Below are 18,885 nucleotides of genomic sequence, written 5' to 3'. Positions count from 1 at the left end.
ACTAACCTCTTGTGAGGAACTGGTCAAATGCTTTTTGAAAGTCCAGATGAATTATATTGTTCAGTTCTTTTTCCATGGGCTCCTATGGTCATATTTTCAAGTTATTAACCAATAAATGAGTCTCCTTTTACAAGTGCTTTTCTAGTTTCCTTCTTCACTTCCTGGCTATGCATTCTTAAACTTTTTCTTCTTGTTGTGATTATCACTTGTGTTAAGTGATCATACAATACTACACATATTGCAGACCTCATATTTAGCTAGTGGAACTGGTAGTTTCTATTGTGTAGCTTATGATCTAAATTCAGAGGAGGAAGTGTGGTTTAAATTGCAAAGGAAACTATCTTGATCCTTAAGGATGAAAATATCCAAAATTAACTTCCCTGATCAAATAAATAACTTAAGTTTTAAAAGCACACATGTCTCCTTGATTGAATGGTGTTGAAGCAGCAATACCTGGTGGCAGTGAAGAAAGAAGAAGAGCGAGAACCTCCTGAAGACCTGAGGGAATAGGAGCTTCAGAGGGGATCGCCACACCACCATCTCTAATAAAACCTCTGCTTGCACACAACATGAGTAAATCTTAATATTGATATACAGTGGTGCCTCGCTTAACGAGTGCACCGTATAGCTATGTTTCCGTATAGCGATCCCTTTTTCGGGATCGCTATACGGAAACATACCCGATCGTCGCAATGGGGAAAACCCGCATTGCGAAGATCGAGTATTGTGGCGGCCATTTTGGAGCCGCCGAACAGCTGATCGGCGGTTCCAAAATGGCCGCTGGAAGCCCGGAAATGGCTGCCGGCAGCCGTTTTCGCGCCCTGCCCTTAGTGAAGGCGCGAAAATGGCTGCCGGCAATTGGAATCCTCGCTGAACGGGTAAGTAAGAAAGGTATTGGAACGCATTAAACTAAGTTTAATGCGTTTCAATACATTTCCCCTACCCGTTTAGTGACGATTTCGCATAGCGAGGGTTAATCCGGAACGGATTAACCTCGCTATGCGGGGCACCACTGTATTTTGCATAATTTTAACAGACTGCTGAATTTCTCATTAGGTGTAATTGTTGTCAAACAATTTGTATTGCAAAGTTGTGATTTTAATTTTATTTTTTGTAAATGGTAAGTAGATCTAAACCAGTTCTGAGTCCATTTCAATGATATGCTGGTTTATAGACCCAGGGACCAATAAAATGTCCGGATAAATACTGCTTATTTGCATGATTTGTAAATGTTATATTTATTTATCTGGAGGTAAAAATGAACAACAATAATAAATATAATCATGATTACTTATAAATCAGTTGAATTTTCATTAGAGAAACAGGTTATTAGTAGTGTACTGTAGAGCTAGAATTAAAATAACCCAAGTTTTAGATGCAATTTTTTATAGTCAAGAAAATGTGGTTTTAGGTACAATGGGGTAAAGTCAATGTACTCCTAACTAGAGTAGACTGACTGATTTTAATAGGACCAGTATAATAACAGTAGTCTTAAAGATAAATAACAGGATTACTGAATTTGGAAGTTAAGTCATGCCAAGTGGACTTCTTTCCTGTTAGGGTGAAATGTTTCGCTGCTCACCTAAGATTGAAGAAGCTACTTGGATGAGTAGCGAAACGTTTCAACCTAACAAGAAAAGTCCAGTTGCCATGACCCAACTTCCAGATTACCTCACCTGGATGACTGAGATTCTTCACTGATATAGGATTACTGAAATTATAATATTTTTATCACTAGTGTGAGTCTAGGGCTGAGAATGGGTGGGAATCTTTGGTCTCCAGATGTTTTGGGCAACAACTGACAGAATACCTAACTACTGCTTATGTAGAGTAGGCATGATGTGTATTGTAATCCAAGCATCTGGAGAGCCAACAGTGCCCTCATCATGTTAATTACACTCACCTGGAAGTAAATCATACTGAAATCCAGTGAGGCTTGCTTTTGCATAAACATGGCTAGCACTTCACTCTGAAGACACCGGTAGAAAGGAGCAGCATTTTGCTATCACAGTGCTTCAAAGATGGGAAGAAACACTTTGTGGAACATTTCATTCCTTGTTAGCTCTTAGAGATGCAAGAGCTCGAAGTCTAGCAATATTACAGGTATTTATGTTATTTTCAAGACATGTTAGAAGCATTCATTTCCAGAGTCCTTGTAGCTGAGCTGTTAGCATGAATCTGGACTGTGAGCTGTAAAATACATATTCTTCCAGTATAGGCTGTACATTTTATGTTTGTTGCTTGTCTATATTGATTTTGATTTTGATTTTATTGTATTTTATTTTTAAATGGTTCTTTCAGGAAATAAGAGAATTAACTACAGACAAGCTGGGTAAATAGCTCAGTGAGTTAGTTACAGAGTCAGGAGTTCAACTTCCCTCTGTGCCTTCTCGGAGAAGATTCAGCTTGTATAGCTTTGACCAAGCTGCATGACTCAGAGATCCCAAAATGAAGGAAATGTTAAACTACTCCTGAGTAATCTATACCTAGAAAACCTTGGAAAGGGTCACAGTAAGTAACAATCGACTTGATGGCCTGTAATTATTAGTATTAATTATCACAAGAACTAGGATGAGAACTCTACACTGTTTGGAATGTACGTGGTTTGAAAAATATATATTCAAAATTTACACAGTCATTTCCCCCTTAAATTTGCAAAGGCATTGATTTATTTTCAGTTGCAATATCTGTGATTTCAATGATAAATTTGAGAGGAAGTAGGCCTAAACAGGAACATGATTTTTTTAATGTTTAGTAACCTCTACTGAACATCGTGGAGCTCAATTTTGAGTAAACATCCATATGAATTTCCTGTACAAGAGATAATCTAATTGATTAATTGGCTAACATTATAGTTGTTCTATGAAGCAAAGAGGACCTTTAATGCTTCCTATGCTTGTTTTCTTTTTAAAAACTTTCTCCTTCTCCTATGGCAGAACACTTCTCACAGATCTCCTGGGTGCTACACTCCACTAATTTCCATCGTAGATTTCCATGGTCCTACAGCTTTTCAAGGAGGCTATGACTCCTGGGTATCTTTGATGGTTACTACTACCTAAACTCCCTGAAAGAGGTTTCAAATAGTGGAGAGCAAACCAGTCTACTGTAAATGAGTACCGACAATGTCAGCATTAATTTATTACAGAAATCTGTGGGGATTTGAAGGGAGAATGGTGTTACAGAAAGAAGAAGTCTGTATGGCTAGACTTCTCCTGAAATCTTTATAGAGAATTCTTTTCTTCTTCTTTTTGTTGTTGTTGTTAAGGTATGCTTTAGGCTCAAGAAATAATATACTGGTGCCAAATTACCATCTCTTATGCTAACTTTTTTTTTTTTTTTAAATGTTCTACATTTCTCCCTTGAATTGTATGGGTCCCATCAGTATGCTTTTGGTTATACATGGATTTTCAATCAGTCAGTCAATCAATCAATCAAGCAAGCAAGCAAGCAAGCAAGCAATCACTCTTAAATAAATAAATATTCAGTAAATACCGTGCTGCTATTCATATCCAGGAAAGGGCCTCAGAAAGATCGCTCTTGGACTTACTGTTGTTGGCAATGAGACAGCCCCCAGTCCAATGGCAGTGCCTGGCCAGCCCTCTGTCTTGGCATGGCAACTCCACGTGGCAGTTGAGGAGAGTGTTGGGACACTCCAGGAGGCTTACACAAATCAGGGGAGGTCACAGCAGCGTGCTGCTCTGCTGGAGAAGAGGAGTGATCACACACCCATTCCCCCCCCCTTACAGTTTTTTTCTATCCTTTAGCTGCCTTTAAGGAGGCTTAGCCTTGAAAACATTAAAACACCATGGGACCCAAACAAAGTGCCACTGGTGATTGTAATTATCATCTTATATGTACAGTTAATACAGTAATCTCTCTCTCTCTCTCTGTGAGTGTGTGTTTATCAAGCAACTGTTGGTGCTTTGTAGTTGAACTTTTGGAGGCATAAGAGTTATACATGGATTTTGAACTACGCGGGGATCCAGCACCCCAATCCCAGCATTGTTGAAGGGAGAAGTGTCTATAAAATACAAAGTGCTCTGTAGAGAGCTCACTATGACAATGTGCCATTAGAAAGGCAAAACAGCTGTGCTACCATTTAAAAGTGCCCCTTCTGTTACTATAGAGTAAATCTACACTATGCACTTAACAGCAGTTTGAAACCAATTTAGTTATTTGGGCTTCATCCTACACAATCCTGGGATTTGTAGTTTGGAGAGGTAGTTTAAATTATCTGCCAGACAACTGTCAAGTATCCCAAACAATAGCAGAGAGTCCTGTGATACCAAGATTCCACAGTATACATGGTTGTTAAAATGGTACCTGATGGATGTAAGTGTGTAATCTAGATGAACTCTGAGACACAATGTGGTTTATTCCCTCCAGGTGATTTAAAAGTCATTTAAATTTCCACAATGCCTTGGAAAAAAATAATATGTTGAAGAAGGCATTGTAAGAAATATAAGTGGTCATTCTCAAGCCTGCCAGCTTGATGGGAGATAGAATTGATTCCTTATAGGGTTATTATAAAGATTATGTCAAGATGATGCTTTTGAAGTACATTGACCACTTGCGGGTACTGAATAAATATTCTTTCAGGTCAATTTACAAATATTGTGTATGTTTTGTATTTCTGTAATTAGCATTAGAAAGACCAAGAATATAAGCAGATATCTAAATTCAGCGATTAAATGGACCATTAAGGAAATAAAAGCCTCCTGATATGGTCTATTAAGGAGATAAAGGCCTTCTGTCCCTAAATTGCAGAAACATAACACAGCTATACACACATGGGGATGGGTCTCACATTATTTTGCTTCCCAGAGAGTTGTCCTGTGAAATGTACAAATATTCATATGCAGTTAATATAGCATATATATCTGTGCTATGAATATAAAAGCTCCATTTGGACTGTAGCTTCTGAAACTTGGGAAAGTTACTTTGGATGGCAGTTCTCCAAGTCTTCCAGTCATCATGGTGGCTGGTAGCCATGCTGGCTGGAGGATTCTGGGAGCTGTTGTTCACGTTCTGTAATTGCAGTTAATTACAGGGAGCTTTAATTAATTACATAAATATGCTGTGATATTCTTCACATTTATTGGCATCTATTTTCCCCCCACAAACACCATCTGTATGTAGTGCAAAGTGACATGAAAAAGGCTCTTATAGGAAGACTGCATATAATACAACATAAGACAGGCAATGTTGTATACGTCTTCATTACCAAGATATGGACATTTGCAAGACTCTGGCAGATACTAAAACGATAATTTATAAATCACTACATCTGAAACAAATCGCCCCCCCCCCCCTGCTAATAAACACATAGGCACATCTTATCTGCAGCAAATGTTGCCTATGGTGGAAGAAAAGCTTTGGCAAAATCAGTGCTCCCACCTCTTCCCCCTCACTATGGTTGATCCTCATTTGCTTTCCATTCCCTCTGGGCCCTTTTTTCCTTACCTCATCAAAAGAGATGATAAGGTGCACAGAGGTTACTAGACCTTCTCATTGCCCCTTTCTTTTCTTGCTGGTTTGTGCTGTGTCTGGATGAGGTTTTGATCATGCAACCATGCTGCCTTATCTGCAGAATTTTATAGAAAGTCCAGATAATGTCATTTTCTACTTGTAACCCTGTAGTGTTTCCCCACCACTTAAAAAAACAAAACCAACAGAGAAATATATTTTGAAAAGAAGGAAGGTTTGTAGCAGCAGCGGCCTGTGGTTTGATGGGGAGCCTAAGGAGAAGCTCCATCGCGGAATGGTAAATCAATTAAAAAATGTTCTGCAAATTATCAAGCACAAAAATATTAAGTTTATCACTGTAGTTGAGGTGTAAGGGAAACATTCTGAGAAAAACTAAGACTGCACTCCATTCCTACTGAACACAATGAGAAGAAACCTCAGAGCAAGTGTGTTTGTAAGAGTGCTCATCAACACTTGTATTATATCTATGTAATCCTGTGAGCCATTTTATATCCTCTCCAGTCCCATATCCCATATTTTAGGCCACAAATTCATCTTTTGTTCCTACCATATAAATGTGTACTGAAATATAATGCAAATGTGTAGACAGCACAACTGCCCACTGTCAAATTCTTTCTACGCTTAAATCAAAGGTTCACACTAATTCGTGAAACTTTGTGCTATGTCCCTGAAGAGTTTGGCCCCGATTACAATTATGAGAATGATATACCCAGAGAAAGATCCCAATAAGGCATAGCTGACTTGTTGAAACATTCATTGCATCTGCAAATGTGATGGCCCCAAATAATGCAAAACTGAATGAAATGTCTGACAGGTTTGAGGGATATAAGATTGGGTGTTGTAGATCGTACACCTACTATGGTTTTCTTTTGCTTTCAAGATAATTGGGCTGGAGAGGGATGGTGTTTAAGGAGACCTTCTATACTTCTTTATATTTATTTAATAGATTTATGTGTTTGTGTGTACTATTTACTTATTATATTAACACATTTTTGTGACAACCCCAGACCTACTGGAGTATGCCACACTCTAATTATGCTGCCACCAACCATTCCCTATAAGAAGTCACACAGACCAGGAATGGATTTTTAACAAACAAAAGAACAAGGTTTATTTAAATAACAAACAGGGTAAATAAAAAGATCAAGTAAATAAGATACTGTAACGTGGCTTAGTCTCAATCATACATACAACAGTTTGGTTCACACAGAACACTTAAAAGTATAGCACAGACCCTGAACCTATCAGTTCTGGCTACCTATAAAGAAACCTGAACCTATCAGGTATGTACCAACTGACACACAGTTGTACTCAGTCTGACACACAGACTCCAACTCCTCCAACTAACTTCTCCACACAAGCTCCAAATATATATACAGTACAGCTCCTCCCCCCTGATGTCCCGCCTTCCACTCCCCATAGGATGGAACTTTCCCTCCAAACCCATGACAGACAGGTACCATCAGTGCTGTATGTGACACCTCCCCTCTTTATAAGTTGTTTTGCAGGGGAAAAGCTAAAGTGCTTTTCTCCAAAAAACAACCAGGATCAAAACATATAAACAGTTATACATTTTAACACAATACCATACTTACACTCTAGGTTAAACATATCACTTAGGCGTTTAACATTAACATTACAATACATTAAGTCACCTTTATTAATACAAACCAAGACTGATAAAAAAAAAACAGGTACATTTAACTTTTGGTCACCAAAATATACATAGTCCATATTTCTTCGCCGTCTTCACTCTTCGGGTCTTCTTGACAAGGCGTCAGCAACACAGTTCTTTGACCCTCTGACCACCTTCACTTCGAAGTCATAATCTTGCAGGTTTAAAGCCCACCTCATAAGTTTACTATTGTGGGTTTTCATTGTCTTTAACCACTGCAGTGGTGAGTGGTCAGTGCACAGAACAAAATGTCTTCCCCAGATGTAAGGTTTGGCCTTCTGGATCGCGTATACTAGGGCCAGGCACTCCTTTTCCACGGTTGCCAAATGTCTCTCACCTTTCTTGAGTTTCCTGCTCAGGTAGGACACTGGACGCTGGTCACCATTTTCATCCTCCTGGCAAAGAACTGCTCCTACCCCGCTGTTAGACGCATCGGCGTATATGATGAACTCCCGGTCGAAGTCTGGAGCACGCAGCACTGGATAATTGATGAGCGCCTCCTTCAACCTCCGGAACGCCTCCTCACAGTCGCTGGTCCACGGGATGCGGTCATCAGTCTTCTTCCGCGTCAGATCGGTCAGCGGAGCCGCTATCTCGCTAAACCTCGGGATGAACTTTCTGTAGTAGCCCACCAACCCAAGAAATGATTTGACTTTTTTCTTGGTGTTGGGCCTGGGCCAATCACGAACGGCTTCTATCTTGGCCTCTAGGGGTTTGATCATTCCTCCCCCTACTATGTGACCCAAGTATTTTATTTCTGGGCTACCCAGCTGCAGTTTGTTCTCTTTGCAGGGCCTAGGCCAAAGCACTTCCTCCCCTGGGTTAAAGTACCTCTCCCTGGCTTTCTGGTCATACCAGGTTTTCTGTCTAACCTTCTGAGCTTGCAGGTTTTCTGCTGCTAGCTCTAGGTTTCTCTTCAGGTCATTCCTTAAAGAGTCTATATACGTCACAACATCTTGTGGGTCATCCTGGGTGATCTGTTCCCAATTTTGTTTGATTAACTCTAGTGGACCTTTCACTTTTCTCCCAAACAAAAGTTCAAACGGACTGAACCCGGTACTGGCTTGAGGCACTGATCGATAAGCAAACAAAAGGGATTGCAGCTTCTGGTCCCAATTGTTTGGATTCTCTGCCAAGTAAGCCCTAATCATGCGCATCAGAGTCCCATTGAACTTCTCCGTTAACCCATTACTTTCAGGGTGATAGGCAGTGGTTTCCTTGTGTTTAATTCCACAGATTTGCCATAACCGTTTCATGAGCTTCGATGTAAACGATGTGCCCAAATCTGTGATTATTTCTGAGGCAAATCCCATCCTGGACATATACCCCACCAAGGCATCTGCCACTGTGTTAGTTTCGATGTTAGTCAAGGGTATGGCTTCGGGGTACCTCGTGGCATGGTCCACAATGGTGAGAATGAACCGGTTCCCCCTCTTTGTGGCCTTGGGCAAAGGTCCCACAATATCCACTCCTATACATTTAAACGGGGTGTCAATCACAGGCAAAGGGCACAACTTTGCTTTGGTCCTGTCACGGTTATTCCCCTGCCTCTGACACACATCACATTGTTTACAGAACTCCTTGATCTGCTTCCCTATTTCAGGCCAGTAAAAATTTTGTGTGATTCTCTGCTGTGTTTTGTTCACCCCTAAGTGCGCAGCAAACATGTCAGAGTGCCCCCTTTGTAAGATCATGGGGCGATACTTTTCAGGTACCACTAGCTGACTTCTGATCCCATCTCCCCCTTTTGAGATATTCCTCAGGGTCTCTCTATATAAAATTCCCTTTTTCTCATGAAATCTCGCTGTGGTTTGAGGTGTTAGCGGGGTGTCTGTCACCTGTTCAAAACACTTTCGGAGAGTGGCGTCTGCCTTTTGCTCTTGGCCAAATTTGCTGTCTGTGGTTAAGGTTTCCACCACAGCTTCGGAACTACCCTCATCTGCTTCAGCCTCGGGCTCGTCAGTACCCCCCTGAACTGTCCCCGTGGTGGCTTGTGAGCGTGTAATCACTAGCACCCGTTTCACATGTTCAGCCAGGTCATTTCCCACAAGCACGGCTGCTGGCAGAGTCGATGAAATCGCTAGCCGCCACACTCCCCTCCAGCCTTGAAAGCTCACAGGTACCTCAGCTACTGGCAGTGAGATCACCTGTCCCTCAATCCCTGCCACCTTCAGGCTCTCATTTGGGATTATATACTCCCTAGGAATAATGTCTGGATGGCACAGGGTCACCTGGGAACAAGTATCCCTTAGCCCCCTATACTGATGGTCAAGTATTCCTACGTCCACCCCTGCGGTCTCAAACAACTGCGAATCTGTCCTCACTAGTAAGCAGCGCTTGACCTCCACAAGAGGACCATTTTCCCCAGCCTGATCAGCAGATGTAACTGTTCCAGATTGAGTAGCCATGGCAACAGGCTCCCTCAGTGGCAAGGAGCTTTGCTCTTTCTGGACACAGAACACAGCTTTTGGCTTGGTTCCACTCAAATCATGAGGCAAATTTCCCTTTAGCTGCTTTAATTTCTCACACTCTGAGATTAGATGGCCCTTTCCTTGACAGAAATAACATTTTCTGCTGTATTTTGAGTCTTTCTCATCTGGTTTTGGTTTTCCCTCCAAAATCTGAGGTCTTTGTGGTTTCATGTCTGAGGGCTTCCCTTCAACATGGGCCCCTCCCCCTTGCTGGTTTCTCCCTGGTCCCTGAGAGTACTTGCTGTAGGTTTCTTTGGGTTTACCTACAGATTTCCCCTCAGCACCTAAGGGCTTTCTTATTTGGTAAATAAAATCTGCGATCTCTGCCGCCTCTGCCACAGATTTAGGTTTCCTTTCCCTCACCTGGAACTTCAGTTCCCCATGCAGGACTGAATAAAACTGTTCCAGCGCTATCAGGTCTTTGAGCTGCTGGAAGGTCTCTGTCCCCTCCTGAGACAGCCATTTCTCTAGCAGCCTCACCAGTTGGGCCCCCACTTGGGTAAAAGTCTGCTCTGGTTTCTTTGTGAGTGACCTGAATCTTTGCCTCAGCTGTTCAGCATTTATCCCATGTCTGGCAAACACCAGTTTTTTAAACTCAGCGAAGTCTTTCAACAGTTCCACAGGCATCTCTGCATAGACTTCTGCCAGGCTGCCACTGATCAAAGATCGCATAATAGTCATCTTCTCAGTTTCCCTTACTGAGAAGTCCACAAACGCTCTTTCCACGAGGGAAAAGAACACCTCAGGGCAATCTCCCTTGTTGTACACAGGGAATTTCTTCAAGTCAGTTTTAGACAATTGGCCCACCTCAGAATCTCTATTGTTATTATTATTCTGGTTCATCATTTCCAATTTTCTTAACTCAAACGCCATCCTTTCTTTTTCCAGAGCAATTTTCTCTCTCTCCAATCTTTCTTCTCTTTCCATTCTCTCTCTCTCTCTCCCTAATTCAAATTGTCTTTGTTTCTCCCTTTCCTCCCTTCTTTCTCTCTCTAATCTTTCCTCCATTTCCCTCACCCTCAGTTCATGCTGTTGGGCTAGGAGCATTTTTCTGAGTTCTGGGTTCTGTTCTCCCGTGCTCTCATCCTGCACTGAGCCAAATTCCTCCTCAGAACCTTGGTCTACCTGTGGGTCTCTTACTTCCCCCATTTCTGCCATTTGGCTTCGAGTCAAGGGCATAATCCCCCCCCAGAACAGGCTGCCTTCAAAAGTCAAGCCTCAAAATAAAGCGACGACTTTTTTCCTTTTGCCTCAGGAACAGCCTTCTATAGATTGCTGCTGTTCCTTCAGCACTAACTTGCTACTGTTGCCAGGCAGAATCCACCCCCTCTGCTAGGCCTCTCAGCAGACAGGCTAGATCACTGTTACTTCACACAGTTTTGCCTCAGCCCTTTCCCGCCAAAACAGGTTGCCTCAGAGCTCCCTAATCTAGTCCCCAATCTGAGGTGGCACGTTCTTCCACTAGCGTACCTCCCCGTGAGGTAAGCCTAGAAGATTACCTACGCGCTCTCAGATTTTCCCTGACTAGACCCCCCTTGCTCTGGGCACACTTGCCAAGGCTTTGCTGGACCACTGGACAACTGGACCAGTCGTATCCCACACGCTGGACACCAATCAATGTGACAACCCCAGACCTACTGGAGTATGCCACACTCTAATTATGCTGCCACCAACCATTCCCTATAAGAAGTCACACAGACCAGGAATGGATTTTTAACAAACAAAAGAACAAGGTTTATTTAAATAACAAACAGGGTAAATAAAAAGATCAAGTAAATAAGATACTGTAACGTGGCTTAGTCTCAATCATACATACAACAGTTTGGTTCACACAGAACACTTAAAAGTATAGCACAGACCCTGAACCTATCAGTTCTGGCTACCTATAAAGAAACCTGAACCTATCAGGTATGTACCAACTGACACACAGTTGTACTCAGTCTGACACACAGACTCCAACTCCTCCAACTAACTTCTCCACACAAGCTCCAAATATATATACAGTACAGCTCCTCCCCCCTGATGTCCCGCCTTCCACTCCCCATAGGATGGAACTTTCCCTACAAACCCATGACAGACAGGTACCATCAGTGCTGTATGTGACAATTTTATATTCCATTAATTTTTTTTACCATTGTCTTCATGGCAGTCACATTGTAACGGAGGAGGAGGAGGAGGAGGCAAGAAGAAGCCAGTCAATTCTGACATCTGGCAATCTTTTTCAGGGTTTTCCAGGTAGGGAATGTAGAAATATCTTCTTCTGGGAGTGCCCTGGTACTGTGAAGCTTGCCCAAGGCTGCACAGGCTGGCTGTGTTTGCAGGAGGCACAGTGAGGAATCAAACTCCCAACCTTTGTCTCCACAGCCAGATACTTAAAGCACTGAGCTATCCTGTCAGATCTACTTTAATAATCAACATTATAATTATAGGCAGGCAGGCAGGCAGGCAGGCAGGCAGGCAGGCAGGCAGGCAGGCAGGCAGGCAGGCAGGCAGGCAGGCAGGCAGGCAGGCAGGCAGGCAGGCAGGCAGGCAGGCAGGCAGGCAGGCAGGCAGGCAGGCAGGCAGGCAGGCAGGCAGGCAGGCAGGCAGGCAGGCAGGCAGGCAGGCAGGCAGGCAGGCAGGCAGGCAGGCAGGCAGGCAGGCAGGCAGGCAGGCAGGCAGGCAGGCAGGCAGGCAGGCAGGCAGGCAGGCAGGCAGGCAGGCAGGCAGGCAGGCAGGCAGGCAGGCAGGCAGGCAGGCAGGCAGGCAGGCAGGCAGGCAGGCAGGCAGGCAGGCAGGCAGGCAGGCAGGCAGGCAGGCAGGCAGGCAGGCAGGCAGGCAGGCAGGCAGGCAGGCAGGCAGGCAGGCAGGCAGGCAGGCAGGCAGGCAGGCAGGCAGGCAGGCAGGCAGGCAGGCAGGCAGGCAGGCAGGCAGTACTGTCAGCTCGATTCTGACATATAGTGATGGTTCTAGTACTCGTTTTAACAATACTGAATGGAATATAGAAATATAAATAAATAAATAAATATACAGATTTTAAAATGTTTGGTCCTTTAAACAACAAGATGCAAAACCAAATCTGCCTGCCAGTCTTGAGCCACTCCACCTTAAGAATGGTTGTGGTGCTCTGCTTACCTAGACTTAACAGGATGGGAAAAGCAAAAGAGCTGGATGAGCCTAATTTCTCCTTCAAACATCTTGTAAAATGTAAGGAAGAATGTCCCCTCCCATTTTAAGAACTGGGCAGACTAGTTTTGGAAACATGTGTCTTACTATGTGCCTCCCTCAAATCCAGTTTTTCTCCATGCTTCAGCTTAGTGCATCCCACATTGACCAGAGGAGTGGCAACAGCTATCCCCAGAATATCTGAACACACCGTTTTCTGGCTGGAGTTGAGAGCTGAGCACCCTGTTATAATGAAGGTCATCTGATCTGCCTACAAGAGCAGGCTTTCATGCATGCTGGATCAAGAAACATTAGAGCCTGAAAATGTATCCTTTCCAAGTGCTGGGATACACATCAATGTGCATTAAAGTACAGATGTTCTGCTTATACTCTTTGATTTTAACATAATGTGCAAAGAAGTACATTTGATGGAAAGCAGTTTGAATGAAGATAAATTATCTGCATCTGGATGTTTGTCCAGTTTACACTCACAGTTTGGATTTAATTTGCATTTGCATTGATTTACACCTGTAGTTCCAGCAAATGGCACATGAAGGAAATCTTGCTTCTACCCATGGATATTATTTGAAGAGACAGAAGGAAGTCTGAGAAGTGTGAATGAGAGCACGAAAGGAAGCAATGGCTCTTTCTCTCCTCCTTCTGTCTTCTAATGTTTCAGCATATTCGATGCTCCCTTATACTTAGAAATTGGTGCATATGCATTGTTTCATGACCATTTCCTGGGAGAGATATGAGATATGAATGAACAAATGAATGAATGAATGAATGAATGAATGAATGAATGAATGAATGAATGAATGAATGAATGAATGAATGAATGAATGAATGAATGAATGAGGGCCGTTGTGACATAAAATCTACTGCCTTTAATTAAATGCCACTTAGTTTCAAAAATTCAGGGCCACCTGAAGGCATCTTACTGCCTAAAGTGCAGCAGTGAATGGCACCCTCTCCCCATTCATCATGCCATAACACTCACACATGGGAATTTATTTTGGCAGAAATACTGAAGGCACAAAGCACTTCTCCCTCTTCATGTCAATAAAAACAGAAGCATCATAAATTAAATGCCAAATTGTTTGCTGCTCTTTCTGACAGCCAGCTGCTTTTATCAGTTTTCTCTGAATAACAGTAAGGCCAGCTTGTCCACTTTTGTACAAAGAGTTACCAAAAGATACCATGCTTCATACAGTATAGAGCAGGAGTATGTGGCCACCAAGAGGACACTAATGCAATTGCTTGTATCGGTATGACCCTAAACACAATTACTTGGGTGGCCCTGACGCAAAACATATTTGCTCAGAAGCAGGTCCCATTAATTTTCAGATAAAGTTTCTGTTAAGTTAAGAAGGCAGACATGGAAGCTGCATAGAATAGAATCGAAACCGGGTACTTCTGCAAAAAAAGTTTGATGCTTTGACCTGAAATACAAGTTATAGATAGCTTGTCATTAGAGCAGGGAATTCCTTAAGAGCTGAAAATGTCTGATTGTCACAACAGGGGTTTTCACACCTAGTGTAGTTTGCAAGTAAGCTTTCTTTCTATAATGGATAGATTATTGTCTATGTCTCTAAGAGAATTCATCTGGATGCTTAGTAGGGTTAAGGTAGGCATCCATGGTTAAAATCATGCTGCAGACACATAGAGGCAATTGTGCAGCAGTTTACCCTGTCTATCAGGTTGTCCTTCACACGACTAGTTCCATGCCTGGTTTTGCAAACAGCACATGACCAGGCATGCAAAAGACAGACTGCCAGAGGGGAAACTGCATGATTTCTCACTGCTCTGTGTTTCTCCAACAGCATTCTGGCCAGAATTTCTATGAGTGATGTGGAGTACCTTTTATCAGCTTTGTCTGATCTGCCCAGTGGCAACCCTACCTAGAAAAAGCGAGCCTTGTTTCAGTTAAATATATCCTGATGGCATTCAGTCGGGACTGTCATACAGCCTGTACAGCATTACCTTCAAAGATGGTTCAGCTGCACCATCTATTACCCTGGCTGCCCAGTTTATTTCTGGACCCTGTTTCAACTGATGGTGATGACTTTTAAAGCTGTTAACATTTGGGGACAAAGTTATTGGGAAGATCTGCCTGTGTCTATATGAACTTGCCCAGGGATTGTGGTTGCGGGTCCATCATTGATAACCTATCAGGTTGGTAGGTATTAGAGACTGGTGTGTCATTAGTGATGATGCTGTATCTTTCGTGGGATGTACTTAGTTAGTTAGGCATCCTTCAGTCTCGAAAGACTATGGTAACGTGCTCTGTATGGGGGACTTGGTGCAGCGTCTAGTGTGGCTGAGGAGACCAATTCGAGAGTGACAATCCCTTCCACACTGAAGACAAGTCCAATCTGTCCCCTGTCCAGCTCCCTGGTTTTGCTGCTTTTGTGACTTCCTCTTTGCCTCAGCCTGCTGGGCAAGGGTCTCTTCAAATTGGGAGAGGCCGTGATGCAGTGCCTGCCTCCAGGCTGAACGCTCAGATGTCAAGGTTTCCCATCTGTTGAGGTCTATTCTTAAGGCCTTCAGATCTCGCTTGCAGATGTCCTTGTAACACAGTTGTGGTCTCCCTCTGGGGCGCTTTCCCTGCACTAATTCTCCATACAGGAGATCCTTTGGAATCCGACCATAAGGCCACAGTTATATAGATGTTAAGACTTTTTATTTCAAGCTGCTTTTAGTACAGTATTTGTGTGGTACCTATGAGATACTGTATCTGATCTGGTTACAGTGGCACATGCCTTGGTAACATCCTGCTTGGGTTACTGTAACACACTTGAGAATGTGCTGCCTTTGAAGAGTATTCAGAAATTCTGGCTGGTCCCAAATGCTGCAGTAAGACTGAAGAGTAGGGGAGGGTTTAGGTAGCATATAACTCGCCTGTGACAACATTGGCTTCAGCTCCCAGGCTATTTCCAGGGCCCAGTGCAAATGCAGGTCATGAGTAGTAAGAGCTCTAAACAATTTGGGCCCAGGCTATATAAAAAGAGTTTATCATGAGAGCCTCTCCAGGTTTAAGATTTGCTTAGGAGGCCCACCTCCCCAGATATATCGGAAAAATCTACAAGAGAGCCTGAACGGCCCTTTTCTGTGGCTGCTATTTGCCGGCCAGGTGTGAAATGCCCTTCCATGGGAATATATATTGACCACCTTCCTGCCTCTTTCTGCTATTTCTTTTCAGGCTAACTTTTGGCAAGTTACGGTAATTAATTAGTTGCAGGAAAAAAATAGCTTTTAATAGATGTTGCACATACACCCTCAAAAACTGTTTCAGTTATTTAAAAGTAGTCTTTTATTGCTATTTATTAAATTGTATTTTAATATTGCATGCATTTTTTTTAAAAAAAAATCATTCTTAAAAACATCCAAGATTATTTTATACTGTATCATGACTGTAACAGAAAACATCCTGAATGCAATAGAATATCCTGAATGTTCTTATCCTCCAATCACTTACCAGGAGAATGCCATCTTGTAATCGGTGCCAGAAACAATTATCTGTTCACACAAACATATTTTGTCTGTTGTTCATATCTTGATTCGGATCCATACAATATATATATATATTCCAGTAGATCTTCAAGCTTTTTTTTGGAGCTCAGCAACTTTTTTGCACTGTATATGAACAAATCCTACTTGTGCTTTCATACAACCGATACAAGATACTGGATGTGAATGGAAAAGTTGAATACTGTGTATGTGCAAGAATGCTTTTTATCAATAGTTGCAGTCCAGTATCCCAGCTACAGTATTCTCCTATATGCGACCGTTCACTGATATGGGTGAGTGTAAAGGAGGTGTACTTAGGGATATTACTGGGTTGGGGGCTAAAGTTATTTGCTGCCCTCTGGTCATTCCAGCAGTTTAACACTGAACCTGCACAAATTCCTTCTGTTTCTTTGTTACATGCCAGCAGTTGATATAATGATGGACTTTTATATTCATATCAGTACGTATATAATTTTAGACTCTGGCTCACTTTAGACATCCACAAGTATTACTTCATTTCTGAACGATATAATTAGTGTTTACTTTCTCTTTCCCTGCCCCCATCCAAACTGCCATTTCATCTTTTAAACTGCTTCCACATTCATGACGTGTCAGAAATGTATGTATGACTGCGTCTTTCTGTGTGTACGTATATGTGTTTGTTTAGGAGACCCTAGAAACATTAGCAGTTTGTTTGCTTTTTCATTTCAAACGTATTTAAATAAAAGCATTGCTATTATTACAGGAATAAAACAGAGTTTGATTCTGTTGCCCTGAAGCAAAGCACAGTTCTGCTTGGAAAGAAGCATTATTTTATTGCTGAAAAGGATAATATGTTTATAAAGTAAAAATGATAAAAAAAATAAACATTTGTAACTACGAGCATTTCAAGCCTTTAAAGAAGAAGAACAAAGGGTGCTGTGATATCTAGTAAGCAGCCATGGTTAACTCCAGTATACCCATAATGGCTCAGGTATTAATAGGGATCCGATGTGCCACTTTTCCCATCACCTGGTGCTCTTCAGGTAGGTGTATGAAGGTGAGGCAAGATTGTGGGAATATGGGCCCTGACTCTGGGACGCAGGCAGAACTGCAGCACTCTATAGCTGTGCAAAAGCTTCCTGAACATAAGTCTTGTGGTTTATATTTAACAATAAAGACTTACATCTTTCTCTTGCACATTGAAGAACATAGGTGCCTCTGCACCTTCAGTTCATCTTAATTTAAATGAACTTGGGTTTTCTTCACAAAAGATGAACTTTCCTGCACAGGTGGCATTTCTGCATGGGAATAAATTAGAGGGAGCCTACATACAGAGAGGGTCACCTTTGATGATAGCACTCACATAGTGAAAAAAGCAGGAATGGTTAGGGCCTCCTAGTAACATACCCATTATGTACGTACAGTACAAGACATGCATGTGAAATAGTCTACAGTATTTTTTCTTGGTCCAGAGCTGTCCTGAATATAAACTACTGAGATATACCTGTCAGTCTCTTTACAGAATTGATACCTTAATGTGAACTTGTATTGTTCTCTATTCTTTTGTATAACAGCAAATAGGAGGGTTTTATAGTTAGTAAGAATAAATATAAAGTATCAAAATAAAGAATTGTAGAAAGAAAAAAAACGGGAATAAAAAGGTGGAACACACAGCTGAATACATTAAAAAATACTTCTTTTTTTACATCTGAGTCATAATTCATGTTACGTCTCCTACGAAGTTCAAAGTTTTTTCCTTTTTCTCGCACAAAGCAAGATCCCTGTGTAACAACTGTGCCTCAAATCATTTCACTTCAATTGTACTAACAGGTTTTTAGAGTTTAAATCGCGAACAACCTCAGAGTGAACCTTTATCCAAATGACTGCAAGTTTCACACAAAAAGAGCACTTCTCGTTCACGGAGTACCTTTTGTGCTTCAGTGAGCCCCAGTCCCTTTTCCTTTCTCCCTCCCCCTCCCCTCCTTCTCTTCATGTTTGTCTTTGAAGAAAGATGTATGCTTTTGTGCAGTAATGAAAGCAGGTATCAGTTAATGACACAACTGCAATCCGAGCTTCATAATGTACCCTGGAAATGCTTCGAGATAAAGCTTCCCCATACCTGCATTTATGCAGGAGTAAAGTACCAATTCAGAAGTCAGGGTGACTGTCAGCCCTGTAGAGGCATCATATGGCATTAAAAACCCAACTATTAGGGGTGACCTCATCTTTCTCTCCCCCTTCTACTACTTACATCAAGAAGTTCAAATTGTACTGCTGATTCCCCCCGCGGGTTTTTCACTAAGAGTTCCTTCTTTTGATGCCACACTTTTATTTTTTCCCCCTTTTAAATCACATTCAAGTTTAACCACTAGAAAAGAGTACCGCTACCAACAAAAGAGATTTCCCTAAAATGTCATCATTAATTTTTTGGGAGGGGGGTTGGAATCCTCAGCTCTGGAAAAAAAATAATAATAACGAATTGATATATTTTTCAAAATTATATAGGTTAATTGATCTATATTGCGTTAACTTTCCAATCAACGTGGATCGTGGAGAGAACGGCAAACTTCCTTACTCCTCTTTTTTTTAATTTTTTGGCGGCGAGAGGAAAATGGG

General features: G+C 42.1%; 1 long non-coding RNA gene across 1 annotated transcript; it reads left to right on the top strand.

The window, feature by feature from the left end:
- The first annotated feature begins 2,016 nt into the window (after positions 1-2,016).
- LOC140707777 (uncharacterized) lies at positions 2,017-13,060 on the top strand. Its single transcript, XR_013545875.1, has 3 exons — positions 2,017-2,103; positions 11,783-11,868; positions 12,926-13,060. It is a non-coding gene; the product is annotated as an uncharacterized LOC140707777 (long non-coding RNA).
- Positions 13,061-18,885: the final 5,825 nt, after the last annotated feature.

The sequence above is a fragment of the Pogona vitticeps genome, chromosome 5 (assembly GCF_051106095.1).
Source record: "Pogona vitticeps strain Pit_001003342236 chromosome 5, PviZW2.1, whole genome shotgun sequence".
Taxonomy (NCBI): Eukaryota; Metazoa; Chordata; class Lepidosauria; order Squamata; family Agamidae; genus Pogona; species Pogona vitticeps.
The sequence above is the reverse complement of the archived record's forward strand: the minus strand, read 5'-3'. Positions and strand labels throughout refer to the sequence as shown.